General features: G+C 37.1%; 1 non-coding gene across 1 annotated transcript; it reads right to left on the bottom strand.

The window, feature by feature from the left end:
* Positions 1–3,291: 3,291 nt before the first annotated feature.
* Positions 3,292–3,362, bottom strand: TRNAG-GCC. Its single transcript has one exon. It is a non-coding gene; the product is annotated as a tRNA-Gly (tRNA).
* Between the last annotated feature and the right edge of the window lie 3,378 nt (positions 3,363–6,740).

The raw sequence follows: 6,740 nt of genomic DNA, 5'->3' as shown, positions 1-6,740 counted from the left end.
GAGAAACTGATATAACTTTGAAGTTAATTAATATCAACGTTTGGTAGTGTATATTCTCCCCTGATTATGGCAGAAATATTTTCATCTCATATACAAAAATAAGTTTTGTAGAGTATTATCCGATTGATTCGAGGACATATACTCATAATAATTTCTGGATTATAAACAACTCCAGATTGGACAGTAGATTCTGATTTAAAGAGACATAAAAGAAATTGTCCTAATAATAAAATTGTAGTCTTCTTGACATACAAAATTAACGTAAACCAAGGATTTTATTGGCTACGACCAAAAACATATAAAATATGTAAATAAATCTCCATATAATTGCGTGAACTCTAAGGCCAGCGAGATAAAGATGTGGATTGTGGACACTTTATTTTCCAAAAGAAACTAAATTTTAAGAACAATTTAGTCACTACAAGGACTAATGATATACAGGCTTACAAGCCGGGTGCACCCTTTGATCTTATGTGTCCTTCGGTGTTCCAACAACAGGTGGAATAATCCGAATTTTGGAGATTATTATCACAAGGAAGCAATAATTGCTCAATATCCCTAAGAAATGCAGCAATTGTTCGTTTTATTGGTATTTGTAATAATAACGATATTTTATATATCCCTTTAAGATTGATAGGGAAAAACCAAACTTAATTGGCTTATTTGTTTCTTCTTGAGAAAGATAAAGAAACCATTTCCGTTATTGAATTAAAAAAAATCCATTATTGGTTGAAAAATTCAATCATTATTGGCAAAAATTGAGATAATATGCCAATTTATTTTCTCTCATCTTATAAAAATGATGGAGGAAAACCGATACCGATTGGGTCTATACGGTGCACCAAAATTGCATTGACAAAAAGGAAAAGAAAAAAAAATGTCGCATTAGTCATTGGGAAATCCATTATGCATTGAGTTTGGTTTCTAAATCACATGATCTTCATCAAATGGACGAAGATACCAAATTAATTGGCCGTCGATTTTTTAACCATACATGTAATTAATTACCGTTAAGATAATTAGATTGTGATACCACCAATTTTTACAATTCCATTGAAGAAATAGAAATTATAACCATCGTTTGATGAATTTGTTTTTTTATCTTTCTCAATGAAAACATTAGAGAAAAAAAAAATACATGTTTTTGATGATTACAGTTCCATCCGAGGAATAGGAACTGTAACCATTAATATACCATATCTTATACGAAGATTAATTAATGGATTTTAATGGTGTCCAAAAAAAAACAATCGGGAGGGTGACTGTATATAAATTCCACAAGGAAGCAATCGTACACGATGATACGTGATACACCAAAAATAAAACCTCGAATTTTGACAGGTGATTCATCCACCATTATTACCCTGTAGGGTATATATGGCTGTCCGTTCGTACTAAAAGATACAGATGCCTTACTATGCAGATCAATACGAAACTTAACCAAAAGAGTAAAGCAAAAATAAGAAAAATATATATATATAAAAGAGTGATCAGAAGGATACTGTTACTAATGCGCTCACCCCTTCAAGGCTGATATCCCACCAGCGCCATTAAATGGTTATAAGGTCACGGCGTATACCTAACCATGTTCTCGTTCATAGAGCGAACGTGCGTGATAACGTGTTGTGAATAGTGAAAATAGAGAAGGAGACACAAAGTAAAAAGGAAGAAGAGAGAGAAATTTTTATTCATATGTGTGTAGAATACAATGTTTAAGTCTCTATTTATATAGATAGAAGACTTGGTGTCCAACATATATAAACCTAAACTTAGACACAAAAAGCAGCTTAGCAAATAAACAATGATTTATAACATGAGTAACCTATTCGAGATTTATTTATCTTTCGTGTTTCCCAATTTTAATCTTCTTCCATTCATCTTGTTTTTCTGCATTTGATTGGATGATTCCGAAATGCTATACATATCGCGGGCCCAACCTTACAGCCTGTCCCACTCCTTATATAGATTGGCACCCTAATTGCCTCTCCATGTGAGTAGCGGGACAAACCGCATATCGGCCCACAGTCAACGAAGCAAATGATATTTTGAATCAGAGTAAAGATGAAAAATTCAGTAGGTGCAAATTCTTTTCCAAGACATGGAGTCGTGTTCTATACCCAGTCCAAATACCTAAAACGAGTGTTAAATCGATTGTCACGGTCGAGTCAAGTCGAGATTTTTCACATCTTCCAAAACAAGAAATAATCACCAAACATCTCATATACACTACCATGCAGTCAATTTCGTACCAACATCATACTATTATGCATGAATACAGGACTACATATATATATATATAAAAGAAGAGATGGAGATGGTAAAGGTTCCGTTTTGCATTTCAATTCAATAGTAGTTGCCTCATCCAATGGAGAGTCAACGGAGCGGGTAAAGGTCCCTTTTTGCATGTTGGGAGTTGGGTCATTCATTTTTTTTTGTTTTGCTGTCATTCAATATATAAAAGAGTGAAAATAGTTCTTTAGCTCCCGCATATCATTCAATCACCTACTCAAAGATATTTTAACCCATTGCATGCAGCAGCTACTCAGAGATATCATTTTCGTTGTATACGATGCCTCCAGGGATGCATACAATACACAATCGATTAAGATCGAGTTTGAGAATCGGATCAAAGAATTGAACGAGGCTACATCTTCAGGAAGAGAAGGGAAAACCATTTTTGTTTGTTATTACATAAATTGGGAGATGCTAGTACAAGCTGGTGATAATTATCCATCTCGGTTACATGCATATGCTACTAGAGGAAGTCTGAATCCGCGATGGAGATCATTGTCTAGCCGAAGCAAATTGATCCGTTTACCCATTTCCGGACTATATCTATTAGTATCTACAGGTTACGTCTGTACTCACAGAAGCTAGCAACAAATATAAGGCTTGAAAGTTGGGTACTTTTCTTACAATTACCATATGCAAATTTCGTATTTCCTATTTCAACACTGTTAATCACTCCATGTTTTAGTGCACTTGTAAGGCGTAACAAGGAAAACCAACCAAATGTTAATATCTTCTGTTTGATAAATATGCAGCAGTAGTTTTATCTCATTATACATATTTCAGTGTCCTTGCGCTTTTCTCACACAGGTGATGCACTTAGAAATCTCAACTTTGAGATACCACAAAAACCTCGGAATTCTATTGTAAATGTTCTTCAAGAATGTGTTGGATCACTAGGGACTGGACGCACCTCTATTACTAGTCGCACTAAAGAACAGATTGATGAACTTCTAAACTCTTCATAACAAAGAAGCAGCAGCAAAAAACAATAAAAATAAATGCACCAGCCGGGAATCGAACCCGGGTCTGTACCGTGGCAGGGTACTATTCTACCACTAGACCACTGGTGCTTGTTGAACAAGAAGTTATACTCCTCGCCTGATGTCTGCAAAGCTTTTTTGTTTTTTTTTGAAGCATCAAATTAAAACTGCACACGTCCTTCAACCCTTTTCATTACAGCAGGAGCTTCTTGTTTTTTATGATAGGTATATGGGTCTCAAAAGGATCCACCACCCAATAATAATAATATACTTAGTGGGAGACTTATACGTTGAATTAGTACGACCTCTTAGTTAATCAACAACCCATTAAGTGGGGAATGCAGGGAAGCAACACACTTTACTAAACTCTCTTATCACCTTCCATTTTCCTTAAACCTGGCATGCTGCACAGCCGCCAACTCTTTGTCGTCTTGAAATCGCCACAGTTTTTGTCCTAAACCAGTAAAGGAACTGCAAGTGGAGCACGGCAACTAATTGTTAATGCCTTTGTCAATGTAGTCAATTTCGGACATATCGGCCGGAGTTCCGGCGGAATTGCCGTGTTCGGATCTCTAAAAAACGAAACACAAGATTTCTCTTAGACGGAAAAGGACCGAAAAACTCGGTTTGACTCGGCCGAGATGAGCCGAAACGAGTCACCGAGATAAGTTATTTGGTAAACGGATCCCAAGCGCAAGGAGCTTGGTGATGGGTTTGAGTCCGAGATGAGAATATATTGAAAGGGTTTTTGCTGACATTGAACCGAGCTTGGTTTGCTGGCATGGCAGAGATGACATTGATGGCATTTGCAGATGCCATTAGTGATCGATTGCTGCTGATGGAGAGCTCGTGATGATGATGTCGGAGAGTAGGCGGGGAAGTGATGATGCTGCCATCGGCAGTGATGATGCTGTTACTCGTGATGATCATAATCTCGGTGATCAATGGTGATGAAGTTTATTCGCACTGAACTCGAGTTCGTGTATATACTAGTGGATCATTGGAGGAAATATAAGACGTGGGTTGCTGCGTATATTGGAAGTAGACGATGAACACAGATCATCGGAGAGAGTATGTCTGAGTTTAGAGAAAATATGATGGTGACAGGAGCTTCTGCCATTTGCGGGTGAGAAATGATGATGTCATTGGCCTGTCAAACACGTACAAATCAGAAAAGGAATAAGGCGAGCACCTGATCGTATGGAGATGGACCGTAAGGCAGTAGTTCTGACACTTGTTGGAGGAAGGTGATGATCTGGTATATTGCGGAGCATCGAAGATGGATAGATCTACAGTACAAATGAAGACACAAGGGTATACTCAAAGGATTGAATGGATGAGGAGACGTGTATACATTTTTAAGATGCAATCCAATACACCAAACCGGATCCTAGATAAACTCAATCAATGTAGTCAATTTCGGACATCTCGGCCGGAATTCCGGCGGAATTGCCGTTTTCGGATCTCTAGAAAACGAAACACAAGATTTCGCTTAGACGGAAAAGGACCGAAAAACTCGGTTTGACTCGGCCTAGATGAGCCGAAACGAGTCACCGATATAAGGTTATTTGGTAAACTGATCCCAAGCGCAAGGAGCTTGGTGATGGGTTTGAGTCCGAAATGGGAATATATTGAACGGGTTTTTGCTGCCATTGAACCGAGCTTGGTTTGCTGGCATGGCAGAGATGACATTGATGGCATTTGCAGCTGCCATTAGTGATCGATTGCTGATGATGGAGAGCTCGTGATGATGATGTCGGAGACTAGGCTGGGAAGTGATGATGCTGCCATCGGCAGTGATGATGTTGTTACTCGTGATGATCATAATCTCGGTGATCAATGGTGATGAAGTTTATTCGTAATGAACTCGAGTTCGTGTATATACTAGTGGATCATTGGAGGAAATATAAGACGTGGGTTGCTGCGTGTATTGGCAGTAGACGATGAACACAGATCATCGGAGAGAGTATGTCTGAGTTTAGAGAAAATATGATGGTGACAGGAGCTTCTGCCATTTGCGGGTGAGAAATGATGATGTCATTGGCCTGTACAACACGTACAAATCAGAAAAGGAATAAGGCGAGCACCTGATCGTATGGAGATGGACCGTTCTGCAGTAGTTCTGACGCTTGTTGGAGGAAGGTGATGATCTGGTATATTGCGGAGCATCAAAGCTGGATAGATCTACGGTACAGATGAAGACACAAGGGTATCCTCAAACGATTGAATGGATGAGGAGACGTGTATACATTTTTAAGATGCAATCCAATACACCAAACCGGATCCTAGATAAACTCAACTAACTTTCCTTCTCTAGGATCAGTGTTTGATAGTATTTATTTTCACTTTTAAATAATGATCGTGTTTCTACCATTTTGTTTTCCTAATGATATATGTTTTTGTTGTTTTATTTCATTATATCTTTAATATATGTATTAATTGTATATATAAAAATTGAAACCGAAATTACGCCGATATTTGGAAACGGAATCTCCCCGAGACAACGTTGTACCAGTGTCTCGCTCGAGACCGAGACAAACCGGAATCCGAGATCAACTACATTGAACTCAACTAACTTTCCTTCTCTAGGATCAATGTTTGATAGTATTTGTTTTCACTTTTAAATAATGATCGTGTTTTTACCATTGAGTTTTCCTAATGATATTTTTTGTTGTTGTTTTACTTCATTATATCTTTAATATATGTATTAATTGTATATATAAAAATTGGAACCGAAATTACGCCGATATTTGGAAACGGAATCTCCCCGAGATAACGTTGTACCAGTGTCTCGCTCGAGACGGAGACAAACCGGAATCCGAGATCAACTACATTGGCCTTTGTCTTGATTTAACTTTTAGAGGGAACCCAAAACAGAAATGTCTTCATAAAAATAATCTAAGTTGCATCTCTTTTGCTTTTGTTTTTGAAGATTGCAAATCTAGAGAAAATGAATCTAGAATAATAAGTAAAATCCGATTTTACAAATACATTGGATTAGATAAGGACACTAGTGAAGCTATGAATCTTGAAAAAATTGCAACTTGTCAGTTCAAATAGTATTCAAAATTTCATAATCGCATATTAATTTTTAATGTAGTTAGATATTATCTTAAACCAAAAGTAGGGATCACTTGTTAGATTTTCAGGCTTTTCTGTATCTTTTTCCGATCTTGAAAATGTAAATAAGGGAAGTTGCATATGAAATAAAACATTTTTCTGTTCTCAATCATGAGAATGTGTTTATGGTGAATGGTTCAACTCTATATTGATTTTACTTTCTTGCAACAATTAAACGATATCATATGAAAGAAATGGAGCACTTACTTGGGTCTCCTGAAATGGAGAAGAATGATAAGGTGAAATACATATGATAAGGTTCAGTGTTGATTTTTTAAAGATCCTCAAGTTCGTCAATGCTATTATTCCGATCAAGAAATCAAGAGACGATTTATCCGTTAATGACTC

The sequence above is a fragment of the Papaver somniferum genome, chromosome 6 (assembly GCF_003573695.1).
Source record: "Papaver somniferum cultivar HN1 chromosome 6, ASM357369v1, whole genome shotgun sequence".
NCBI lineage: Eukaryota > Viridiplantae > Streptophyta > Magnoliopsida > Ranunculales > Papaveraceae > Papaver > Papaver somniferum.
The sequence above is the reverse complement of the archived record's forward strand: the minus strand, read 5'-3'. Positions and strand labels throughout refer to the sequence as shown.